Below are 13330 nucleotides of genomic sequence, written 5' to 3'. Positions count from 1 at the left end.
CCGACGGGTCGCTGATGTTCTGCTTTGACTCTCTGACAGATATCACACTTGGCTATGTAGCTTCCAATTTCTCTCTTCATTCCATGCCACCAAAATTGTTCCTTCAAATCTTGGTACATCTTGGTTCCACCGGGGTGAATGGAGTAAAGGGTATCATGGGCTTCCTTCAAAATGACTTGTTTCAACTCCGAATCTGCCGGCACACATAGGCGTCCATTGTACCAAAGAACTCCTTCTTCATCTTCGGTAAATCCAGGTGCCTTTCCTGCAGCTATTTGGCTCTTGATTCCATCAATGTTGGCATTTCCTTTCTGTGCTTCCTTTATCTGACTAATCAAGGTGGGCTGGAGCTCTATGCTTGCTAGGAATCCTTCACTAACTAGCTCCAGTCTAAACTGCTCAAATTCTTGATACAAACTAGGCTGTTCTTCTGCGATCATGGAGTTCAGTTGACACGGCTGTCTACTCAGGGCATCCGCTACCACATTGGCCTTGCCGGGGTGGTAGTGAATTTCCATATCATAATCCTTGATTAACTCTATCCACCTTCTTTGCCGCATATTCAGCTCCTTCTGGGTGAAAATGTACTTTAAGCTCTTATGATCCGAATAGATCTCGCATCGATTACCCATGAGGTAATGACGCCATACTTTCAAAGCTAAAACTACTGCTGCTAGCTCTAAGTCATGGGTTGGGTAATTCTGCTCATGTTGCTTCAGTTGCCTAGACAGGTATGATATCACTTTGCCTTCTTGCATCAACACACATCCAAGACCAATCTTGGAGGTGTCACAATAGACGTCAAATGGCTTGGTGATGTCCGGCATGATCAATATTGGGGCTGTGGTTAATCTGCTCTTGAGTTTCTGGAAACTCTCTTCACATTTATCAGTCCATTCAAACTTCTTGTCCATCTTCAACAGCTGAGTCATTGGTCTTGCTATGCTTGAAAATCCTTCAACAAACCGGCGGTAATATCCCGCTAATCCCAGAAATGTTCGGACTTCAGTCTGAGTGGTTGGGGCTTTCCATTCTTCAACGGTCTTGATTTTTGCGGGGTCAACGGCAATTCCTCCTGCAGACAAAATATGTCCCAGGAATCCTACTTCCTTTAACCAAAACTCACATTTGCTGAACTTGGCATACAACTTATGCTTCCTCAGGGTTTCCAAAATTATCTCCCGGTGTTGCTCATGTTCTTCTTCTGACTTGGAGTAGATTAGGATGTCGTCGATGAAGACAACGACAAACTTATCCAAAAAGTTCATAAAGATCTAATTCATGAGATTCATGAAATAAGCGGGGGCATTGGTTAATCCAAACGACATGACATTGTACTCATACAATCCATATCTGGTGGTGAAAGCAGTCTTGGGGATATCCGTTGCACGAATCTTCAGTTGATGGTAACCCGTCCTAAGATCAATTTTAGAGAATACTTTGGCACCGGCCAGCTGGTCAAACAGGTCTTCTATCTTCGGTAGGGGGTATTTGTTCTTGATGGTGACATCGTTCAACTTACGGTAACCCGTACATAAACGAGTGGCACCGTCCTTCTTATCCACAAAAAAAACTGGGGATCTCCAGGACGACGCACTTGGTCGAATCAGACCTTTGTGCAGCATGTCATCCAGTTGCTTCTTCAGTTCCACTAACTTGGCTGGGTTCATACTATAGGCTCCCTGAGCTATGGGTCCTGTTCCAGATATTAACTCAATGATAAACTCGATGTCCCGATCTGGGGGCATACCGGGTAGATCATCCGGAAACACATCAGGGTATCTACAGACTACCCTGATCTGATCCAAGGTTGGCTTGGCTAAACTCTGGTTGCGGGTGAATTTTTTGGGCATCCTTTTAGACACGTGTTCTACAATCACTCCGGTGCTACTAGTCATGGTGATGGCCTTCTTGGCACAGTCAATCAATCCATGATGTTTCGACATCCAATCCATACCCAGTACTACTTCCAAACCTTTTGTTCCCAGAACAATCAAATTTGCATAAAAATCTATTTCATGTATTCTGATAGGCACATCTTTGCAAAATTTTCTAGCTTTTGTAGTTGAACCAGGTATTTGAACTATCATAACATGTTTCAAACTGATTGGTTGAATCTTACTAGTGCATGTAAAATCTTCAGTAACAAACGAGTGCGATGCTCCAGAATCAAACAAAACTCTTGCAGGTACTGAGTTAACAGAAAACATACCCAGCACGACATCTGGCGCTTCCTGGGCTTCTTCGGCAGTCATGTGAAAGAGGCGGCCATTGCGGTTGTTCGGGTTGCCTGGGGCAAACTTTCTTCCGGTTAAGACACGGCGTTGCTGCTGAGCAGGTGCAGCGGTATTGGGGGCAGTCTTTGCTAACCTCTTGGGGCACTCATTGGAATAGTGACCCACAATTCCACATTCATAACAAGTTATCGTTGACTTGTCCTTGGGGGTGATGGGAACAGCATTGCTCCCAGTTCTTGGTGCAGTGTTGGGGTTGTTGTGGTTGCCGGGGGCTCTCATCGGGGCACGGTTGAAGTGATTGTTGTTGTTGTGGTTGCTGTTGTTGTGGCCTCCTGGCCTTGGGTGTCCTCCACTCCGATTGGGGAAACTTGGACGTGACAGCGGCACATGAGGCTTGTTGTTTCTCGGGGCAAATCCTCCACTTGAGTTGGGGCGATACCTTGCGGTATTGTTGGGCCCACTCTGGTTCATCATTCGGCGCTTGCGGTTCTCATTGGCTTGGTGCAGTTTGCCCTCCATCTGGATAGCTGAGTCCACCAGGTCTTCTAGGTCAGCAAAGGGGATGTTCACCAGCACAGTCTGCATCTCATCATGCAGTCCATTCAGAAATCTCTCCTTCTTCTCGTTGGTGTCGGTCTCATCGGGGGCGTACCTTGACAGAGTGAGGAATCTGTCGCGGTATTTGTAACATCCCAAATTTCAAATCACTGAAGAAGAAGAATTTCAAATACTCAAATTTTAGAACCAACAAAAACTTTTATTCACACATGTGCTATGCATAGAGCTCTTACTCAATTCTTTTTGTGATTGCCATGATGAGTGTTTGCAACCTTTTACCTTGTGCTACAACCTAAAACCCTCACTTGATCCTTTAAAGATCACAAAGCAAATCAAAGAGAAAGAAAATAGAGAAAAAAGAAAATTCACAAAACCCTCACATATGGCTATGGCCATTTTTGAAAATCTTTGACCTAGGCCAATTTGGCTTGTGCCATTAGTTGGAGGAGGTCACTAAACACTTAGAAACAAGTTTGGAATCAAAGAAACTCAAATCAAATCAAATTTGAAATCAAATTGTGCTAACATACAATAATGGTTAAAACTGCCATTTTTAGCCTGATGCCTACTTTGAGCCTCTGTATTAAGAGATTTTCAAACCAAACAAATCCAACTCTTTGCACCTCATCCAAGACAACATCAAGGTGAACAACTTTGGTAAAGCACACCCCTGCAAATTCTTGCTAGAATTCAAATGGTGATCAAGCAAAGTAGCAACCATGAAACAAAAACAAGATCTTACCCAATTTGGATTTTCACAAATCAATTCAATTTTGCACCCCACCACCACCATTGTGTGTCTTTGATCATATGAATCAACTCCACCAAGTTTCATTCAAAATTTTCAAAATATTTTTCATTCGGCCATTATATCAAACACCTTGTGGGCAGAATCAAACCAAATCCAAATTTCACTATTTCAAATAGTGTTTGGCCCAAATATGATTCCACTAGACCTCACCCTGTCCCCTGGTCCCCTCTCACACCATGCCACTAGCTTGCACCCCTAGCAATGGCTAGACATGGCAATGCCATGCCATGCCGGCCATGTTCCCCATGCCATCTTGCTATCTCTCACTCCCTTCCTCTCCAGCCCTGCCCACCTTGCCATCTAGCTCCACCTCACTCTACTGAACGCGCCTGAGCTAGCCACGGTCGGCGAAATGCACCACAACGACCAGACCAGACGGCGCCCACGACGCCCAGGACCATGCCGACGATGGCATGGGCGCGCCCACGGACACGCTCAGGGCACGCGTCGCCACGCCGCTGCAGACCTCCCCTGGACCCCCTCTCTCGCCTTGAGCATCACCACGGCACCAGGAACCCCGCGGACATCCTCTTCTCCCCGACCAGCGCCCGCCATCGCCGGAGGAGACAAACCCTTCCGCCGCGAACGCGCAGCACTTCACTTGCTCCCGACGAAGTTTGGCACCGCCCAGCCTCGCCGTTGCCGCTAAGAGGACCGCCTGGACACGCTGAACATCGCCACGCCCTCGCCTACCCCTCTAGCTCGCCGCAGCGCCCGCGCCATGGTCGACCGAGCCGCAGCACCCTGCCCCCTTCCGCCATTATAAAAGGAGACCTCCCCTCGTTCATTTCTTCGCACCATTCCGCTCCCCTCCTCCTTCTCAACCTCCTCGACCACCTCCCCTTCTCGATTCGCCGCCGTAGCCACCCAATTTGATCGCCGGAGCCCGTGACCGCCGCGGAAGCTCGCCGTCGATTGGAGCCGCCCCAGGAAGCAACGCCGGTACCAGGAGGATCGCCATCCTCGACAACGTCCTCGCGCACACTGCCAACCCTTGCTGGAGCACCGGTGAGCTCGCCGGACCCCTAGCCTCGCCGCGCCAGTGGCCCAATCTCGCCGACGACGCCGATGAATGAGATCCGTCGGATCTTGTTCTAATCGTGCGTCCCACAGCCACCGTACCGCTTCGCGTTTTAAAGTGAGGCTGACAGGTGGAGCCCACCTGTCAGGCAGCCCACGCGTGCGAGACGCGTGGTGGATTGGCTTCCTCCCATTTAAATCAATTCGGCCCGTTTAGTTTTCCCGCGCGGGCCCAAAATTTGAATTTCGAATTTCTATTTTAAATCAAATTGCTTACTGGTCCCATTTTCAAAATTTAATAAAATCAGTTTGGCTCAACCAAATTTGGTGAATTTTATATTGTTGGAAAGCTAGGGAAAAGATCTATCCAACCCCACTGGTCTCAACCAAAAATTTGTTGTGGAATTAAGGTGACAAAAATAACAAGGCAGGGACTTTTCCAACTTCAAACAATTATTAAAAATCAACCAAAAATGCTTTTGACTTGATTCCAACTCCCATAAATCACATTTCACATAATCTACATAGTTATGTAAAAATATCACATGGTTACTTTGTATGATCATGGGCTAGAATAAAAAAATGGCTCTATGGCTATTTCTAGTCCATTTAAATTTCCAAAAACATTTATTAAACCTTATGAGAGGTTTCTCTCATTTAAATCTTGTCCCAAGTAAATTAATATGAGGTAGTGACCATGGTCTACATAATCTCATATTAAATTATTTGGTGAGGTTAAATCATAAGGATGGTAGTGTTAAAAGTGCATGAGGTACTCTACCTCATTTAAATCATTTTCCCAAATAATGATTATGAATGGTTGAACTTGGTCAACATGGGTTCATACATTACTTATTTGGGGAACTTAAATCTTAACAAGATCCAATGAGAGGAAATTATTTCTCCAAAGAATTAAATAGAAACCTTAATCAATATTTGGAATGAGAGGAAATTATTTTTCTTAAAAAGAAAACAAAGTCAACCAACGTGATCGCAATGTGGTGATGATAGATTAGTTTGTGTGCTCTTTGTGTGCTTAGCCTAGCTCTTAAGCTTGTTTGGTGATTGTTACCTCGTATCCGTTTTTAGACGCTAGTACAGAGGAGTACCAGGAGGAGGAGGTCTACTGCCAGGAAGAGGAAGACCACTTTGATCAGTACACCAACCAAGGCAAGCTAATATTCTTGCAAAGTGCAAAGCTCTACCAGAGCAAGGCACATTTACCTATTACTTTATGCTCAGGATGAATCCCAAGTTTTTCCTATCCAAGCTTGTACTTTGATTATTAAAGCTTCTTTTTATAGTTAACTTTGGTCTAAGTATGGAGTAGTACAAGAGCATCAAACTTAGCCTAGATAGCTACAAATTAGTTAGCACCCCTCATGACTAGTTGCTAGTGCTAAAGGTAAAATGGTCTACTCTAATTGGGAATTGTAAAATGAAATTGATTTGAAACGTATTGAAGGTGAATATGACCACTGAATGACGAGGTGAATTTGATAAAAACTGATGCTTGGGTTCGGATGCGATACCTTTCCAATTATTTAGTACCCCCACAATACCTGATTATGGGTAGGGCTTAGCTGGAAGCTTATGTACTTTAGTATGGGTTCCCTCTAAAGAAGCGTCATAGAGGTTATGCCGAAAGCTGCCTCCACAATCAAAAGAAATGACGTTGAAAAGAGGTGAATGTCCGGCCCACGCCCTGTGCAGTTCCCAGGATAGCAGATGGTTATCACTGGGAGGCCAAGCTCATGGGGAGAGGTGCCTATACTAGGGTATGAAGGTGAAAGGTTATGGTTGATGATCCGCGTACTGAGTTATGATGATTCAGGGTTATCCCTGACGGATGTAATCAAATGTTGTGGTACAAGAGTACAACCTCTGCAGAGTGTAAACCTATTCGAATAGCCGTGTCCACGGTTACGGACGGTTGGAAAGGCCATACTGTTCCGTTGTCAGATGTTTCTTAAAAAGGAATGATGAATGGGAAGTGGTGACTTGACTTGTAAATGTTCCCACTTGGGGTAGTAGCAATTCAGAAGGCTTTTACTAAATGTTGATGAACTAAAATTTGCTTTATGCAAATAAACCTAGAGCTTAGCACCCTTCCTAAAAATGGATAGGATTTACATTAGTATTAGTTTGCGAGTACTTTAAAAAGTACTCACGGCTGTGTCCCTGGCTATTCAAATGGCCAGACTATGAGGAGGAGCAGCAGTATGAAGAGGATGGCCAGCAGGACGTCTACCACAACTAGGAGATCTTCTGACGTCAAGCGTTGGCCTGTGGATTAGATAGTCCACTACAATTTCGCTTCCGCTATGTAATGTGTTTGTTGATCCTTAGATCAACTATTTGTGTAATGTTGGATCAGGTGATCTATATTTGTAAGACGACTATGGTTTGTAATGAATGATGACTTATGATATTAACAGTTATGTCTCGCAACAACAATCTTCCTGGTATTGCGATGTATGGCATAATAGGCATCTGGACTTAAAAATCCGGGTGTTGACAAGTTGGTATCAGAGCCATTGTTTGACCTTAGGAGACCCTAGTTAGAATGGACGTTCAGAAAACTTAGTTTCAAAAACAAATGAAGTGATTATGTCTAGGAAAAAAAATTATTCACTCTCTTTTCCTGGAAATCTTTTCAAAATAATAAGTCATGCTCTTCCTTATGAATCCACGTAAAATTTTGACACACTTCTCACTTCTCTAACTTACTCATCCAATTCACTTTCAGATGGAGCCACCCAACAGAAAATTTTACCAGCTGAGGGAGATGGAAGAAGAAGGTGAAGACATTCAGGGAGGAGCAGCCTTCCTGAGTGATGATGAGGACTTCGAGGAGGATGAGAACACCGATGTGGAAGACTATGAGTTCCTGGAGGCCGGAGAAGATGACTTCATCCCGATCGATGTGGATGATGAGTAGTTGCACTTAATCACTTGTGTAGGTGTGAGTTTGTATCCCGTCCTTTGTATCGTAGCGCGAGAGAATGGTTCTTAAAACCATGGATGTGTTAGCTTGTAATATGTGATGTTTGAATGAATGAAGGTGTGTTTGTGTTAACATCAAACGAACTCAAGTTTTAAATCTCTAAACTTACCTCAAAACAAGCCATAGAAAATTCCCTCTTATCTCATGATCTACCTCAATGTTCAGATGGCCCCTCCAACTCGCAACAGCAGCCAAGATGCCATGATGCAACTGCTACAGACCTTGCTGGCTGATCGAGAAAATGAAAGAGCTGAAAGACAAGCCAACATAGCTGCACTGCAACAGCTTGCCAACAACAACCAAGACCATGGAAACCATGATCACCCAGGATCAAAACTCAAGAACTTTCAAAACACCAATCCCCTTGTTTTCAGCAAGGCTGAAGAGCCACTCGATACAGATGACTGGCTCCAGACCATGGAAAACAACTTGGAAGTGGCTGGAGTTGAAGCCAACAAGCAAGTCCTGTTTGCCACTCATTACTTAGCAGGACCAGCCAGAGCCTGGTGGACCAGCACTCGTGCCATGAATGCAGGACAAATAATGACTTGGGCAGATTTCAAGCTCAAGTTCAGCAAATATCACGTGCCCCCGGGTCTAATCAAGAAGATGAGGGATGAGTTCCGGTAACTCAAGCAGGGTAGGATGTCGGTGGTAGAATACCACGACAGGTTCCTCACACTGTCAAGGTATGTCCCCGATGAGACCGATACCACAGAGAAGAGGAAGGAGAGATTTTTGAATGGACTGCATGATGAGATGCAGACCGTGTTGGTCAACATTCCCTTTGCAGACCTAGAAGCCCTAGTGGACTCCGCCATCCAGATGGAGGGAAAGCTCCATCAAGCCAATGAGAACCGCAAACGCCGCATGATGCACCAGAGTGGGCCCAGCAATACCCCAAGGTATCGCCCCAACTCAAGCGGAGGTTTCGCCCCAAGAAACAACAACAAGCCCCAGGTGCAGACTTCACGTCCGGGTTTTCAGAACCGGAGTGGAGGACACCCCAGGCCAGGAGGCCATAACAACTACAGCAACAACCCCAACCACAACAACACCAACTTCAACCGCGCCCCGACAAGAGCCCCCAACAACAACAACACCAACACTGCTCCAAGGACTGGGAGCAACGCTATCCCCGTCACCCCCAAGGACAAGTCCACCATCACTTGTTATGAGTGTGGAATTGTGGGACACTACTCCAATGAGTGCCCCAAGAGATTAGCAAAGACTGCCCCCAACACCACTGCACCTACTCAGCAGCAACGCCGTGTCTCCACTGGCAGAAAGTTCCCCCCCCCAACAACCCCAACAACCGCAACGGCCGTCTTTTCCACATGAATGCTGAAGAAGCCCAGGAAGCACCAGATGTTGTACTGGGTATGTTTTCTGTTAACTCAATACCTGCAAGAGTGTTGTTTGATTCTGGAGCATCGCATTCGTTTGTTACTGAAGATTTTGCATGCACTAGTAATTTTCAACCAATCAGTTTGAAGCATGTCATGATAGTCCAAATACCTGGTTCAACAACAAAAGCTAGAAAAATTTGCAAAGATGTGCCCATCAGAATGCATGAAGTAGATTTTTATGCAAATTTGATTGTTCTGGGAACAAAAGGTTTGGAAGTAGTTCTGGGTATGGATTGGATGTCGAAACATCATGGACTGATTGACTTTGCCAAGAAGGCCATCACCATGACTAGTAGCACCGGTGTGTTAGTAGAACACATATCTGAAAGGTTGCCCAGAAAGTTTACCTGCAACCAGAGTGTAGCCAAGCCAACTTTGGATCAGATCAGGGTCGTCTGTCGATACCCCGATGTGTTTCCTGATGATCTACCCGGTATGCCCCCAGATCGGGATATCGAGTTTATCATTGAGTTAATCCCTGGAACCGGACCTATAGCCCAGAGAGCCTATAGTATGAACCCAGCCGAACTAGTGGAGTTGAAGAAGCAACTGGATGATATGTTAGCCAAAGGTTTGATCCAACCAAGTGCCTCACCCTAGAGATCCCCAGTTTTGTTTGTGGATAAGAAGGACGGTGCCACTCGTTTATGTACGGATTACCGTAAGTTGAACGATGTCACCATCAAGAACAAATACCCCTTGCCAAAGATAGAAGACCTGTTTGACCAGCTGGCCGGTGCCAGAGTGTTCTCTAAGATTGATCTTAGGACTGGTTACCATCAACTGAAGATTCGTGCAACGGATATCCCAAAGACTGCCTTCACCACCAGATGTGGGTTGTATGAGTACAACGTCATGTCGTTTGGATTAACCAATGCCCCCGCTTATTTCATGAACCTCATGAATAAGATCTTCATGAACTTTTTAGATAAGTTTGTCGTTGTCTTCATCGACGACATCCTAATCTACTCCAAATCTGAAGAAGAACATGAGCAACATTTGGAGGTTATCCTAGAAACCCTTAGACAGCACAAGTTGTATGCCAAGTTCAGCAAATGTGAGTTTTGGTTGAAGGAAGTAGGATTCCTGGGACATATCTTGTCTGCAGGAGGAATTGCCGTAGATCCCGCCAAGATCAAGACCGTTACAGAATGGAAAGCCCCAACCACTCAGACCGAGGAACGCGCATTTCTTGGATTAGCAGGATATTACCAAAGATTTGTTGAAGGATTTTCGAGCATAGCAAGACCCATGACTCAATTGTTGAAGAAAGACAAGATGTTTGAATGGACGGATAAATGTGAAGAGAGTTTCCAGCAGCTCAAGAGCAGATTGACCTCAGCCCCAATTTTGATCATGCCGGACATCACCAAGCCATTTGACGTCTACTGCGACGCCTCCAAGATTGGTCTTGGATGTGTGTTGATGCAGGAAGGCAAGGTGATATCCTACCTATCAAGGCAACTGAAGCAGCATGAGCAGAATTACCCAACCCATGACCTAGAGCTTGCAGCCGTAGTCCTAGCCCTGAAAGTTTGGCGTCATTACCTCATGGGTAATCGATGCGAGATCTATTCGGATCACAAGAGCCTGAAGTACATTTTCACCCAGAAAGAGCTGAATATGAGGCAGAGGAGATGGATAGAGTTAATCAAGGATTATGATATGGAAATTCACTACCACCCCGGCAAGGCCAATGTGGTAGCGGATGCCCTTAGTAGACTGCCGTGTCAGTTGAACTCCATGATAGCAGAAGAACAACCTAGCCTATACCAAGAATTTGAACAGTTTAGACTGGAGCTAGTTAGCGAAGGATACCTAGCAAGCATAGAGCTTCAGCCTACCTTGGTTAGCCATATCAAAGAAGCCCAGAAAGGAAATGCTAGCATCGATGGAATCAAGAGCCAAATAGCTACAGGGAAAGCACCTGGATTCACCAAAGATGAAGCAGGAATTCTTTGGTACAACGGACGCCTATGTGTGCCATCAGATTCAGAATTGAAGCAAGTTATCCTGAAGGAAGCCCACGACACCCTTTACTCCATTCATCCCGGAGGAACCAAGATGTATCAGGATTTGAAGGAACAATTTTGGTGGCATGGAATGAAGCGAGAAATTGGAAGCTACATCGCCAAGTGTGATATCTGTCAGAGAGTCAAGGCGGAACATCAGCGACCCGCAGGATTGCTGCAGCCACTGCAGATTCCGGAATGGAAGTGGGACTCAGTAGGAATGGACTTCGTCACTGGTTTGCCCAAATCAAGCAAAGGAAATGATTCTATTTGGGTAGTGGTCGATAGATTAACTAAGGTAGCCCATTTCATCCCTGTCAAGACCACATACCAAGGCCCAAAGCTAGCTGAGTTATACATCTCCAGAATAGTCGCCCTGCACGGAACCCCGAAGTCAATTGTGTCAGATAGAGGATCCCAATTCACCTCAAGATTCTGGCAGAAAGTGCATGAAGGACTAGGAACCCGGCTGAACTTCAGCACAGCATATCACCCGCAGACTGACGGACAGACCGAGAGAGTCAACCAGATATTGGAAGATATGTTACGAGCCTGTGTGCTAGAGTATGGATCTAGGTGGGAAGACTGCCTGCCTTACGCAGAATTCTCATACAACAACAGTTACCAAGCCAGCTTACAGATGGCCCCCCTTTGAAGCCCTATACGGAAGGAAGTGCCGTACCCCCCTGAATTGGTCAGAAGTCGGAGAGAGCCAAGTCTTTGGACCAGATATTCTCCGAGAAGCTGAAGAAAAGGTGCACAAGATCCGCGAATACCTCAAGACGGTGCAATCAAGACAGAAGAGTTACGCCGACAAGAGACGCCGAGAGATGACCTTCGAGATCGGAGACTTTGTCTATCTCAAGGTATCCCCCTTAAAGGAATGCAGAGATTCCAGCTTAGAGGAAAGCTTGCACCCCAATATGTCAGACCCTTCAAAGTTCTGAGTCGCCGAGGAGAAGTATCTTATCAACTGGAACTGCCGGAAGAAATGTCAGCTGTGCACGATGTGTTTCACATCTCCTTACTTCGGAAGTGCTTAGAAGTGCCCGATAAGACCGAGGTTTTCAAGAACATTGATCACGGGTCGGTGGATATCAACAAGGACTTGACCTATCGCGAAGTGCCTATTCGCATCCTGGAAGAAGCTTTCAGAACCACTCGCACCAGGAGTATCAAGTTCCTGAAGATTCAATGGAGCAACCATACCGAAGACGAAGCCACTTGGGAGCGAGAAGACTACATGAAGAAGGAATACCCAGATCTCTTTAGTACCTAGTTTTCTTTACGATCTCGGGACGAGATCTTTTGTAAGGGGAAAGGGTTTGTAACATCCCAAATTTCAAATCAATGAAGAAGAAGAATTTCAAATACTCAAATTTTAGAACCAACAAAAACTTTTATTCACACATGTGCTATGCATAGAGCTCTTACTCAATTCTTTGTGTGATTGCCATGATGAGTGTTTGCAACCTTGTACCTTGTGCTACAACCTAAAACCCTCACTTGATCCTTTGAAGATCACAAAGAAAATCAAAGAGAAAGAAAATAGAGAAAATAGAAAATTCACAAAACCCTCACATATGGCTATGGCCATTTTTGAAAATCTTTGACCTAGGCCAATTTGGCTTGTGCCATTAGTTGGAGGAGGTCACTAAACACTTAGAAACAAGTTTGGAATCAAAGAAACTCAAATCAAATCAAATTTGAAATCAAATTGTGCTCACATACAATAATGGTCAAAACTGCCATTTTTAGCCTGATGCCTACTTTGAGCCTCTGTATTAAGAGATTTTCAAACCAAACAAATCCAACTCTTTGCACCTCATCCAAGACAACATCAAGGTGAACAACTTTGGTAAAGCACACCCCTGCAAATTCTTGCTAGAATTCAAATGGTGATCAAGCAAAGTAGCAACCATGAAACAAAAACAAGATCTTACCCAATTTGGATTTTCACAAATCAATTCAATTTTGCACCCCACCACCACCATTGTGTGTCTTTGATCATATGAATCAACTCCACCAAATTTCATTCAAAATTTTGAAAATATTTTTCATTCGGCCATTATATCAAACACCTTGTGGGCAGAATCAAACCAAATCCAAATTTCACTATTTCAAATAGTGTTTGGCCCAAATATGATTCCGCTAGACCTCACCCTGTCCCCTGGTCCCCTTTCACACCATGCCACTAGCTTGCACCCCTAGCAATGGCTTGACATGGCAATGCCATGCCATGCCGGCCATGTTCCCCATGCCATCTTGCTATCTCT

Source organism: Lolium perenne, chromosome 3 (genome assembly GCF_019359855.2).
Source record: "Lolium perenne isolate Kyuss_39 chromosome 3, Kyuss_2.0, whole genome shotgun sequence".
NCBI lineage: Eukaryota > Viridiplantae > Streptophyta > Magnoliopsida > Poales > Poaceae > Lolium > Lolium perenne.
Note: the sequence above shows the minus strand (reverse complement) of the source record.